Source organism: Peromyscus maniculatus, chromosome 5 (assembly GCF_049852395.1).
Source record: "Peromyscus maniculatus bairdii isolate BWxNUB_F1_BW_parent chromosome 5, HU_Pman_BW_mat_3.1, whole genome shotgun sequence".
Taxonomy (NCBI): domain Eukaryota; kingdom Metazoa; phylum Chordata; class Mammalia; order Rodentia; family Cricetidae; genus Peromyscus; species Peromyscus maniculatus.
In genome coordinates, this window is record NC_134856.1 from 133,359,828 (window position 1) to 133,372,855 (window position 13,028).

The 13,028-nt window shown below is 49.2% G+C and overlaps 1 long non-coding RNA gene across 1 annotated transcript; it reads right to left on the reverse strand.

Moving 5' to 3' along the window:
- Positions 1-247: 247 nt before the first annotated feature.
- Positions 248-11,949, reverse strand: LOC143273500 (uncharacterized). Its single transcript, XR_013051657.1, has 4 exons — positions 10,158-11,949; positions 3,855-3,966; positions 2,528-2,636; positions 248-747 (listed from the first exon to the last, which is right to left on the reverse strand). It is a non-coding gene; the product is annotated as an uncharacterized LOC143273500 (long non-coding RNA).
- Between the last annotated feature and the right edge of the window lie 1,079 nt (positions 11,950-13,028).

The window sequence follows — 13,028 nt, forward strand, 5'->3', positions numbered from 1 at the left end:
GTAGTACCCAATGCCCCTTCCGGAGCCAAACCCAGTTGTAGGGGTTTTATAGGACATGTGGTCTTCTAACTAGAGATTCAGAACCTGATTGCCCCTACCTACCCAAGTAGGCAGGGAGACTGGAGACAGGTTACCACGAAGACATCAACCTTTGAAGCTTTGTTCTCTCCTCCGTCATATGGGTCTCGCCTGCCTAGTACTTTTAACTTGTGCTTTTGCAAAATAATTGGATGAAATGACCCCAAAGTTCTAGAAGCTCTAGTTTATTTCCAGAGAAACTGAGAAAAGGCTGGGGGGATGGGGAGGAGTAGAAATGTGACTTTGATTTGGGAGGAGGGAGGTGGCATTTATCGAGTACTGTAAAGTGTCACAGCATCAGTCAAAGGCTGAATCACCAGTGCACACGCTTCCTTTCTAGTCACCTTCCCTGAGTGACAGAACACAGGCCTGGAAAAGTCCCAGCTGGCCCAAACCTGGGCCCACCTGCAAGTCTTGACACGTGCGTGCGCGGCTCAGAAGTATCCTGCGTTTTCCACACGGGAGGTTCGCCATGGCACCGAGAACAACCACATTTTCAAATGCTTTAAACTAAACAAAGCTCCATCTTCCAAACAGCTGGGTTCCTGTTTATGATGGCAGGGATGCCTCGGCAGCTCCCTTCGAGCGGTTTGCACGGCCCCAGCATTGCTGGAAAATGGTCCACGTAATTGAATCTTCAGAGGCTGGGAACAAGACGTGACATTTCACCTGCAGGGCACAGGCAGAATCAACACGTCTAATTCTTATTCCGCTCTCACTGTTCCCTGCCCTGCTGCTTGAACGTGTCTTATGAAAACACAGCATTAAAATAGCCAGAAAGTCCCCGAGGGACCGAGAGAAACAATAACATGTCATTTATAAGCAGCTTCGTGGCTGGTTTTGCTTTTTTTGAGACGTAGCTGTTTTTATTTCCCATCACCCGCCTGCTGCATTTAGGTGTTTAGGTTCCCAGGCTCCCTCTATGATTCTTAGGGAAAGGCTCCCCCTTAGAAGATGTGTGTGTGTGTGTGTGTGTGTGTGTGTGTGTGATGTGGAGAGATCCCAGGGGAGGTGGCTGCCACCCTGCCACCTTGTATAAGAGCCTGTCACTATGAAAGCCATGGGGAGTCTCACACCTTTTGCATTTTCTAGAAAACAATGCTTACACAGTGAGCCAACTGTGTCCCACTCGGGCATAAAAACAAATGTCTCTTCTCAGGGTACTAAGTGCAGCTTTCACTTCCTCATCAACATGTCACTAGCAGGGTTTGCTGACGTTCTCAGGATTGTAGAGTCCGGGCTTCCAGAAGAGGGGTCAAAACCTACATTTCTGTTTCCAGAGACTAGTCATTTTCTTTCCTCAAGTAACAGTTTTTGAAGAATTTTCTCCCCTAACACTATGAGGGAAGGCTGGATTTCACATGGGAAATTAGAAGGAGAAAGAAAGGAAGAAATGCAAAGAAATCGAGACTTCAGAAGTTTATTACACTGATTTTGCATGTGTGTGCGTGCACGTGCTGTGCATGTACGCGCATATAGGTGAAGTTGTCACAGAAAGCCAGTGGAGGTCCAAGGACAGCTTGGAAGAGTCAGTTCTCATCTGGGTCTCACTTGCCCAGTACTTTTAACTCATATCTTTACAAAATAATTGAATGAAATGGCCCCGCAGCTCCAGAAGGCTCTAGTTTATTTCCAAACAAACTGAGAAGAGGTTTGGGGAGGGAAGTGGCATTTGTCAAGTACTGAGCAGTGTCTCGGCATCAGTGGCAAGTGGCCGGCTGCTAACGTGCAGCCCCACCCAGGGGCCACTCAGAAAACAAAGTGGGTTCATCTGCACGAAGTGGAGGCTGACGGCACCCGGGACGTGATGCTATCTGCTCCTAATGACTTCCAGCGTGTTGTCTCAGCTCTTTGCTGGCTGGAGTCACCTCTTCTCTAAGACCTAACACATCCTAATTAAATGCATCCAGTGGGTGACCTCAGGAGGAAGCCGTGTTGCATAAGGAAACTGCTACTCCTCATCCACCCCCACTCTTGCACAACAGGCTTAAAAACAGAGCTCACAGGGGAAAAAAAATCAGGCAGGTCTCACTCTGTGCTCAGGAACTCATCCTGACCATGGTAGAGAGCCATGGTAGGGCAAATGGCGTGCCCAAGCTTCTGAGTCAGGAGACCTGGGACATGACTTTCTAATCAAACCACCCTCAAGAGGATGTTTCATGTGAACTGCTATGATTCTTGGCCTTTAAATTCATTAAATAAAAACATAGTGTGAAGTTATTAACACATTTTCATCTTTTGTAAACATATCGCATACGGGCCAGTGGGATGGCTCATCAGGTAAAGGTGATTGCTGCCAAGCCTGATAACCTGAGTTCAATCCCCAGGTTCCACGTGGAAGAACAAACTGTTGCAAGTTGTCCTCTGACCTCCACACATGTGCCAGGGTACACGTACACACAAAATAAATAGCAATAAAAAAACATATAAGCTTACAGATTACAAATACCTGTTGTAGATGAAGAACTCAGCGTTACTTAAATGTCAATTATTGGAACACGGAATCCAGGTATGCCACAGTCAGGAGTCAGCTCAGAAAGCCAGAACACTTCTAGTGACTTGATTGAAAAGAAAAAATAAGGGCTTAGTATTTAGAATTAAGTGTTTTAAAAGTCATTGAAGGAACAGGCTTTAGGCTGTGATTCTTGGAATGGTTTTCGGAACAATAAGGATTATGGGCTCTGAGGTCACTCTTGGAGCCAGGCCAGGCTGAGTCCTACTAATACCCAAACACATGGAGCAGCAGCTTTACTTGACACTCAGAAGTCAGAGGAGGGACCTGGAAAAGTTGCTGAAGAAAGCATGATCCTCCTGACCTAGTGATGCAGGAGAAGCCACAGGAAGAGGCCAGGCCTCCATCGCTGCCTGTCAGCAAAGTCATTCCGGGAAGAACCAGAAGGCCCATAATTTTGTGTTCCTGGGTCCCATAGTCTGAACTCCATCCTTCTAGAGCCTCTATTGTGTGGTCATTTCCCTCAAACTAAAATATTCTGTGTTAGAGTTGAAGGAAGCCCCCTAGGACTGAGAACAGAAGACACACAAGTCTCCAGTAGCTTCAGAAACTCAGAAGAATCACACAGCCAAGGTTATATGAGCAAAACAATGGTGCTCTCCAACTGGCCGAGCTGCCTGCAGGTCATGCAGGGCTCCAGGGATGCAGTTTTCATGAGCTGTCACCCATGCTGGGGAGGGATCTTCAATGATGCAGGTGTCTTTGAGTCACCCATGTCTCTGCAGGTAACCCCTCAGACAGCCCCTGCAGCAGGTAACTCTAGGGAATTTACTAAGCTACACATCACTGCTCTGCCTTCTCCGTCTGTTCACCTTCCCCAGGAAAAGTCACACAACAGCATTAAGATATCCCAGCTAATGTGTGCTTAACAAAAACCACAGAAGACGTTGCTTTGGAGCAGGTTCCTGTACTGGCCCTGATGGACCATTTCAAACTCAGCTTGGAGTCACAGCTTCCCGGGTCCACGTCACTGAGCCTAAGCTGGGCTGTTTATCTGACCTCTGGAAAATCGAAAATGATAAGAACCAAATCAATCTCTCTCTCTCTCTCTCTCTCTCTCTCTCTCTCTCACACACACACACACACACACACACACACACACACACACACACACACACACGTTCCAACTGGGGTGGTAATTTGACCTGACAACAAAGTTCCCTCTGGTCTAATCCTCACAAAAAGGTAACCTGAGGTAAACCAATGTTAGGCCAGCAGCATGAGCCTGTCGTCCACCTTACAAGGAAAATAACGAACAATCCACCTTGTGTTCTGCTTCGGCTCCCTTCGGCCCCATTCCAGTTACACAAGCAGCCTCCTCGGCTCTGCCTATTGGCAAACTCAGTCTATTTCATGGCAAGAAGTGTTGCCAAATTCTGCAATGGAAAACCAAATTAATTAAGGTCTGTAAATAAGTCATCATAATTCTGTCGTTTAGTAGAACTAAATAAGGGCTGCTGTTTGTAGATGAAAACAGGCATCCAGACCTGGTCCCCCATGCTGTCTGCCAGCCCTTGAATGTGATAGTATTGACCCATCTCCAGAATCCCAGCTGTAAAAAGAACCCAGGAAATGCAATTTGGGGGTTTCCAATCAAGTACTGGAGACTGCTGGGGGGGAGGGGGGCAGTGTTGCCCTTAGCACCGTGTGCTTCTTCTGCTTCGTGGTCATGTGAGCACAGAACACACATCAGGCAGAATGAAAGGCATGTGGCAGGCGACAGGCGTTTGCTCCATCTCTTGAAGAATAGCTATGGTTACAAAACTCCATGGACTGACATTCCCTAATGACCATCTGTCTCCACAAGGAGAGGAGAGGGATTCACCACCCCTGCATCTTGCAGGCCTTTGAAGATGGCACTCACATTCCCAAGTCACCCAAGATGTTTTCCATGCTACAGGGATGGCAGCTCCAGGTCTTTCCATGTGGTCAGTTCTCTAGGAATTCACCAAGAGTGAATATTTAGCTCAGCTGTGTATTCGGGAGCCAAGAAGGTAACACAGATGGCTTTCTAGATCCAATGGGCCTATTATGAAATGGACTCAGGTCAAAAGTCCACTTCTCAGGGGTGGTGGGATGGCTTAGAGGTTAAGAGCACTGAATACTCCTCCTAAGGACCCAGGTTCAAGTCCCAGTACCCACACTGTGGCTCACAACTGTCTGTAACTAGAGTTGTGAGGGATCTGACACCATCGTCTGGCTTCCATGGACACTGCATGCATGTGATGCAGAAATACATTGAGGCACACTTATACATATAATTTTTTAAGTCACTTTATGCCCAGCCCTCCCAATCCACATTTGAATTCCCAGTCTGAGGTGGGTTCAGACCAGCTCCCAGCCTGTCCGATGTGACATCAGGACTTCTCCTGTCCCTCACACACAGCCATCAGGTTAAAGGCTTTGGCCATCTTTTGAAGGTAGAAGAAAGCTACATGGAAGGTTCTTCTAGTAGTTTCTCAAGGCCCAAGCATGAGGTGATTGCATTGCTTCCTCATTTAAGAACTTTCTACGGTGGCCACTCATGTGACTCCAGGGCACTGACTTGAATAGCTCAGATGGACTGTTGATCAATTCCATGGACACCATGGCCTAACCCAGAGAGCGGGAGACCTAGCAGGGTAGACTAGACTTGGATTGCTAATTGGGGATACTTAGTTCCTGGGATTTTCAAAGATGTGCGAGCTGAATTTAGGGCAAGTCTGGAGGTGATGTTGTTGCCCCTGGAGGTGGCAGGGTCAACCGACAGTGGCCCAGGTTCCTGATTTTCTGAGTAGTTGCTGCTGACTTGGGTGAAATACTCTGGGGACACTGAGTCAAAATACTGAGGACACAGGGATTCTGTATCCTCCTTCGGGTCCATCTGCAACTCCTCAACAAGGCTAATGGACTTTACAGTGAAGCTCTAATAGTATCACCCATCACACGTGTCACAGGACAATGTGATCTTGATACTTCTGCCCTCAAGGGGGCTGACTGTTCCCTCACCAGAACCTGGATGGCCAGTGGTTGCCTGAGTAGACCCTCTGGAGCAGCCACAAGGGGAAGCAGCTTTTGTTTGGGCCTGTTGGTTCCCTGAGATCAGCATGCAGGCACACCCCAGGGGGAGACCCTGCGCCTGCTGCCAACAGAGATGTCTGGCTAGCCCCAGCTGCCGCATCCCCTTCCTACACACGCCTGCTGTTCCACTTGAGAGACCCTGAGTCAGAACCACCTTGCTGGGGCCTTGTGGAATTTCTAACATCATGGAAGACAATGCTGTGGCTTTTGTGGCTTTAAGATTCCAAGATCCAGGGTTTGTTACGCAGTAAAGGGTGACTAGAACAGCCCCCTGGCATCTGGCTTCACCTCTGTCATCCCCCTCTCAGCATAAGAAGGTTTAGAAATCTGCAACCACACCCCTAACAGAACTGACCACGCAGTGCATTATGTCTGAGTTCCTTCCCTCGGGGGCATGACCACACACAGCTCCTCCTCTGTACTCTGAAGGACCAATCCCCTTCAAAATATTTTTCTTATGCAGTGAAAAGCCCCAAGGATGGTCAGTTGTAGACGTAAATAAAAGACATGACTACACACACACACACACACACACACACACACACACACTCTCATGGCTGTGTTAGTGGATGTCCAGAGCACTCACAGATACTCCCCTGGTAGTCCCCTACCTCTGCAGGAAACACAGATCATCATGAGTGGGCTAAAAGAAGCAGGCTTGCAGCCTCACTTGGCCTCACGGGAAGAGCTGATGATGCAGAGATGAGAAGGAGGCTGTCTGACAGATTGTCACGAGCTGTCCCATCTTTTTCCGGACCCACTAGCTTCCATTTCAGCCCTGGGCTTTCCCAATCCTTTGAAGTCACTTGAATGCCTAAAATAAGTCTGCCAGCCTATGGCCCATGTCCCTCCACCTGCCAGCTCCACTGGCTCCCTCCACCTACCCACAGGCTCCCAGGCACCTAGGTTGGCCCAGAAGTGGCTTTCTGTGCACACAGTAGGGAAGATCTAATTACAGTTACCACCTAGGGCCCTGTATCAGCACTTCCACATGACCCCTTCTATGTTGATTACTTTTGCATGGCTGTGACCAAAATACCTTACATAAACAACCTAACAAATCTTGATTTGTCCGCTCATGACTTCAAAGAGTTCAAGAATGGCAGAGGAGCCAAGCAGCTCCATGGTAACAGTCAGGAAGCAGAGGAAGGGCAGAGCTGGTTCTCCATGGTGGCTCTTTCTCCTTTTGTTCTTTTTTCCTGCATCCCAGGTCATGGGATGCTGCAGCCCACACTCAGAGGTGTGTCTCAAGGCCCCAAGTGATTCTAGATCCAATCAAGGTTACAATGAAGATCAGCTATCACACTTCCTCTTGGGGTGGGTTTTATTTAGTTAGTCACAGAAGAAAAACACAGTCATCTAAAAAGTAAAATAATCAAGTCTGGTGAGACGTCCGGGGGGTAAAAGGACTCGTCGCCCAGCCTGAAGACTGGAGTTCAATCCGTGGACCCTCCAAAGTGGAAAGAAAGAACCAACTCCAACAAGACGCCCTCTGACCTCCAAATGCACACCACGGTACACGAGCACTCACAGACAGACATGTTACATGTGTATCCATAGACACACACACACACACACACACACAAATTAAAAAGGAAGTAACCAATCAAAGTTCGCATACTTCCCTTTTCTGACTTCCATGGTTCAAGCCTAGGTTTGAATCCTAAGCATAGGCATCCCAGGCCATGGTGGCGGTCTCCTGCCAGGCCACGGTGGCGGTCCCCTGTCCTTCCCAGGCCATCTGAAGCCTTCAGGCAGGCAGCATCACAGGTCATGCTTGGGTATCCTTGCTGCTTGTCACCTGTGACTACAACCCAGATTTTAAACACTCACAACATGTCAGCAGGCTGCCCATGAAAAGAAATCCATCCACTTACTGGAGGGAAGCAGACCTAAGGGGGTCGGTCGGTTGGGTGCCAGGGCCAGTGGACTGAGATCCGTAGCTTGGCCAAAGCTGCACTTCCTATACTCATGTGCCCATAATTTAGTGTCCCTTCATGTGTCACAGGGTCATGCTACTGCTGTCTTAAGAGTAGAGATGATGTTGGCCCGGTACAAGTGGGCAGGGTAGGCTACAGGATATCACGAGGAGGGCTAAGTGTTCCTACTTCTTCCTATACCAGCCCCCAGCCCTGCTACAAGGGATCTGGGGAGACACTAGAATATATGAAGAGGAGATTAGCTAGACACAGGACTTCACGGCACGACTTCTATAAGTCATCATTCAGGATGGGGTGGGACTTCACAGTAATGCAGCTGTTTTGGTCCCCCACTCCTGCAGGTAACCCCTCCTGTGGTGCTGTGTAAGTACACCAGACGATCTCACTGGTTCACCAAGTCAGACTTGAGCAGAATCTTTCTTTGGTCTGTCCTCATCCTACATGGGGTGAAGAGGTGTCTGCTTATGTCTCCCCAGGAATAGTTACAGAAAACCATGCAAACCCCACCTGGATCTTTCTCCATACAGTCAGTCTGTCAACTGCCCTCCCAACACCCCCATACACCCTCACGGAGGGCTTGTGGTCACCGGAGGCCTGGATCCCTTGGTCACATTTCCAGGTGTTTCGTTATTGTTGCTGCTGCTGTTGTTTTATTTTCCGGGGTGAGGGCCCTACTATCTCAGTGTGCAGGTCCTGCCCAGCCAGGGTCCACATGCTCCAGGTGTAAGAACAGTTTGTGAATCACCAAGTGTCAAGAGGATAGGAGAGAGGGGATGCACCCTGCGTCTCCTAGAACTGACAGTCTAATTATTCTTTACATGATCCCTTCACAGCCCGTCCTAACAGACTCCAAACTCATCCTCTCTCACCCACAAGTATGCATTCATTAGCGACGTGAATGGAATTACATGTAAAGACAAAGTAAGATGCCTTTCTTAGGAAACAACAACCCAGACTCAGCTATGAAATGATACCCGGGGCTGAGGATGCAACTCAGTTGATAGAGCACTTGTCCAGCACACACAAAGCCCTGGGTTCAATACTCAGCACCTCATATACCAAGTATGACGGTGCACATCTCTAATCTCAGTACTCAGGACATGAAGGCAGGAGATCAGAAGTATAGACTACACAGTGAGTTCAATGCCATCCTGGGATATATGAGACCCTGTCCCTGGATAGCCTCAAAAGTGATACTCACTTCGGGAGTTTCCACAATTACAGTAGAAGACAGAAAACATTACCTGTCCACATCCACACATTCCTTCCTCATTCTTGAGGGACCTTGTGTTATCTCAGACTCGCTCATGGGGCACTGAGAGCACAGACCAGAGCTGATTCTGCACTGGATCTGCTCCTCCCCATGGCATGGCTCACTAGGGTGGCCTTCCCTCTCACACGGTTTTTCTTCTTTGCAAAATTCCAACCGCTATGAATCCCAACCCTGTAGAAAGCAAAAGTAGCTGCTGGGGCCAGGTTCACAGCTCCCTGGTAGAGCAACTTGCCTAACACCTGGGTTTGATTCCCCAGCACCACAAAAATACAACCAGTTCAAAATCAGTCAGGAAGCAGAAGCAGACGGATCTCTGAGAGTTCACGGCCAGGCTAGCCTACAGAGAGAGTTCCAGGGCAGCCCTGCTACCCAGAGAAACCCTGTCTCAAAATAAAACAATCAAACAAATAAAAATCAGCCATTGATCTCTTTCCCTGAGAGGTGTGAATCTTGACATAATGCCTGGATGTGAATCAGGCCCTTGGTTATTGGCAGGGAGCTCCTCACTGTCCCTGCCTTAGAATCAGAGGCACATACCCGGACGATTCCACCCCTCTGGAATCTCCCCTCCCAGCTGCCTCCTTTATACAGATCACTGAGCTGGATGGAGCACACTGCTTACTTAGGAGACAATTCCACTGAGCCTCATTCCACAGGAAAGCATTCATTTCTAGGTTTCTATGGAGCCTTTGGAAGCCACTATATACCTGTTCCTCAAACATTCTGGTCCCCAGTCCCATGCTGGGCCATTTATCTCCACCCATCTGCAGCTGGCAGGATCCTCAAATTGCCCACAGATCCAATACAGCACAACCCACTGCCCCATCAAAAGTTAAACTTAAGGCTTCATGCCGTCACCTTCAAGGCCAACTGTCCTCTGCCAAAAAGTCTCAGTGGGTCACTCTGCCGAGGAAATCGCAGTCCACCCACCTCTGCCTACTTGGAAAGACTAACATCTGCATGTCTGCTGTGTAAATTGACCCCCCCCCATCTGTGCCAATGCAACTTCCCAAATGCGCCACAAAACTTGGAAGAACCTATCCAATGTGGAGGAGGGCTGGCCTTGGTCTGTTGTGCCGTGGTTACCCACTTCACTCCAGCTTGTGGTCAGCGCCAGGCCTCTGCTGACCTTGCACAAGACACACATCTGTAGTCTGCAGGTCTGACCATTGGGCCTGAAAGGAGGAGGTTCAGTTCCACCTCACCCCAAAGCAGGTGTGTCTGGTCCTCTTGCCTATCGCAAGTCACTGAAGTAGAGTGTCACATATTGACCCTGCAGGAAGAGATGTGTTACCTATTTTAAAGTGCCTGCCGAAGAGGGAGTCCAAAGACCTGTCTTCCTTTTTGGTCGCCATCTCGGGGTCTGGGGCTCCGGCTGCTGGCGTTCTCCGCCTCCTCCATCCACTTCTTCCCAAGCATGGCTCTCCTCCTCTCCAAGCCGTTCCCTGGGCCCAGGGGTCCAGTGTAGCTGAAGATGTCAGTGGCAGACGTGACAGAGGGGCAGCCTCAGGCTGTCACCCACAGAAGTCCAAGGAGACCTCTTAATCCTTGAGGAGCCTCAACTCCAAACCCATTCTTGACTTCTCTACAGAAGAGAACATCAGGACAAGCAAGGACTCAACAGAGTTGGGGTTATTTTCAACACAGTTCTTAAGCACAGGTGTAAAGGCACTCAGGAGAGAGCAACAGAGCCCGGGTATGGCTTCTGAGGTTCCATGTTACTGTGTTCACCCATAAGGAGGATCCTGGCGGCTTTGAATCTGATGTCTGTAAAGGTAACTGAGAAACCTGTCATCCCAGGGTGGCTCCCGGGGCCACCTGACAGGACCCAAGTAAGAGGACCCAAGATGGCAGAAATGCAGGGAGGTGGGAATGGAAACAAAGTTCACAGTCTCGTGATTTCCAGAAAGGACCCAGGGGAAGAGGCCCTACCTAGGCCTCAAACATTCAGGCCTTAGCTCTACCTTATTGCTACCTTAACCTCACCTGAAAATGTGTCTCTAGAAAAGAACTCTTACATTGGTAACCTTCACAGTGAATACTGATTGTTCAGGAATTTGGTTTCCAGTTGGAGAAGGACCCTCTGGTGTATGCTATCTCCTATGTTCCTGCAATGTTCCATGTCTTTCTGCCCTGCATCATAGACACCTTGGGTCCCTCAGGAGTAAAGGCATCTGGATTTCCTGATGCCTTGGCAGTTTGTCTACACCACTATTCCTATGGGCATACCTCAGTTTCCCTGCTATCCATCTCTGATTCAGGGGCTAATTCCCTTCCATGTGGAGTTACCTTTAAGACCGGGAAGCCACCCAGCTCCCATCAGGGACCACCGTCCTTCCCTCCCAGAGGTCAGATCATACCTCTGAGAATGTCACAGATCATCCTACTAATGTCAGATCCAGGATCAATCTCTGTGTCCACTTGACAACAGTTCCCTCCAATCCCAGCCTGACCTCGTACAAGAACAAGGTAAAGTCTGCTCACACCTGAGGTGTTTAAGGATTCACTCCACCACTAGTACGTTTGTGGATAAGCATCAGCAGGACCACAGGAAGGATGTTCTATTTCTGCCCAAACCCAGGGACCAGCAGGTCCTGGTCCCAGCCAGGCTCAGCTCACATGGGCACTTTGCCTGGCCGCCTCCATCCACCTCCAGGGAATTTCTCTAAGAAGAGGCCTGTTAATATGTCACCCAAAGATGCACTGAGACCAGCAGGTGGCTGCAAGAGCCAACAAATGTCAGCCCTGTGTGCTGCAGGCCCAGCTGCCTGCCAGGTAGGACTCTCTGTCATACAGCATGGACTTTGTATGATGCCCTTGGAGGAACTGGGGCCACTCCATGAACATAGCTGTGCCCGTGAGAGTTTCAGTCTCACAGGCGGTGCTTATGGGCAGTACTTTGTCCCCAAGGCTGTCCTCCAGCCCACTAGCCCCTAGAATGTCTCTAAGCCATGTCTTCTTGTAGGGTCCCTCTCAGCTCCCTCCATCCGCAGAGCCCTCGCTGGGTAGTGACTGCATCCTCTTTGCTCATCTCAAACAGGGACACTGGGGGGCCGTCACCTGACACAGCACAGACCCCAGCTAGTGTCCTTCTTGATTCTGGCAGCTTGGTGACAACACTGAGCAGGAGCCAGCCTGTAGGGACCAGGACCAGTGGGTCCTGCTGCCTGTTGTCTTGGGCCAAGCTAGGCTGGAACAGAGAGATTCCCAGCCCCACTGAAGGACTGACAGGTCCTATCCCTGGCTCAGGATCATAGCTGTAGAGGTGATTTTAAGCAGATTTAGGGAAACACACAAGTTTATTTCAATGTCGTCTTCCTCTGGCTCCCCTGGGATACAGCAAAGGAACAGTGTCTGGTTTTAGGGTCATAAAATGGTCCAGCTCATGCTAACCCAAAGGAGGCAGGCAGGATGTCTACTGAAGAGTCTCTACGGCTTCCTCCGAGGATGTCATGGTGACCCACCTTCAGTGCCGTGTGACTAACTGGAAGCAATGGCTCTTTGCTGCTGGTTTTTGGGGCAACAAGGGCAAATCAGGTGGTTTAAATGCTTTTTTTTTCTTTAGCTTTGAGTTGCAAACTAATGCTAAGCCCTCTCGTCCATGAATCCCTCCGTCTGCAGCCTGCCCTTTTGACATTTCCACTAGCTGAGAGGTCCATGTAGTCTGAAACTCTTTTGTGAAACGGTCCAGAGAAAAGACACTCAGACACCTCGACAATTTTATTAATGTGTCACGGTGGTTGTCCTGCTTTACCGTTAGCTATTGCTAATCTGCCCCTGGACCTAATTTAGAAATGTTAAGCTTTGCTGGGTAGTGGAGGCGCACGCCTTTAACCCCAGCACTTGAGAGGCAGAAGCAAGCAGATCTCTGTGAGTTTGAGGCCAGCCTGGTCTACAGAGTGAGTTCCAGGACAGCTTGGGCTACACAGAGAAACCCTGTCTCAAAACAAAACAAAATAAAAAAGAAAAGAAATTAAATTTTATCACATATACTTAGAGTAAAATCAGTATATGAAGGCCTCAGCGCTTTCCCAGGTCTCAGGCCTCCACTGGGGTCTTATAACAGAGAGCATGGATAAGAGGGACCAGGACATTCCCCCCAAGCTCTTCCTCCCCGAGGAGGGTCCTGAAGAAACAGATTATACAGTGCACGGAGAAAGCATAC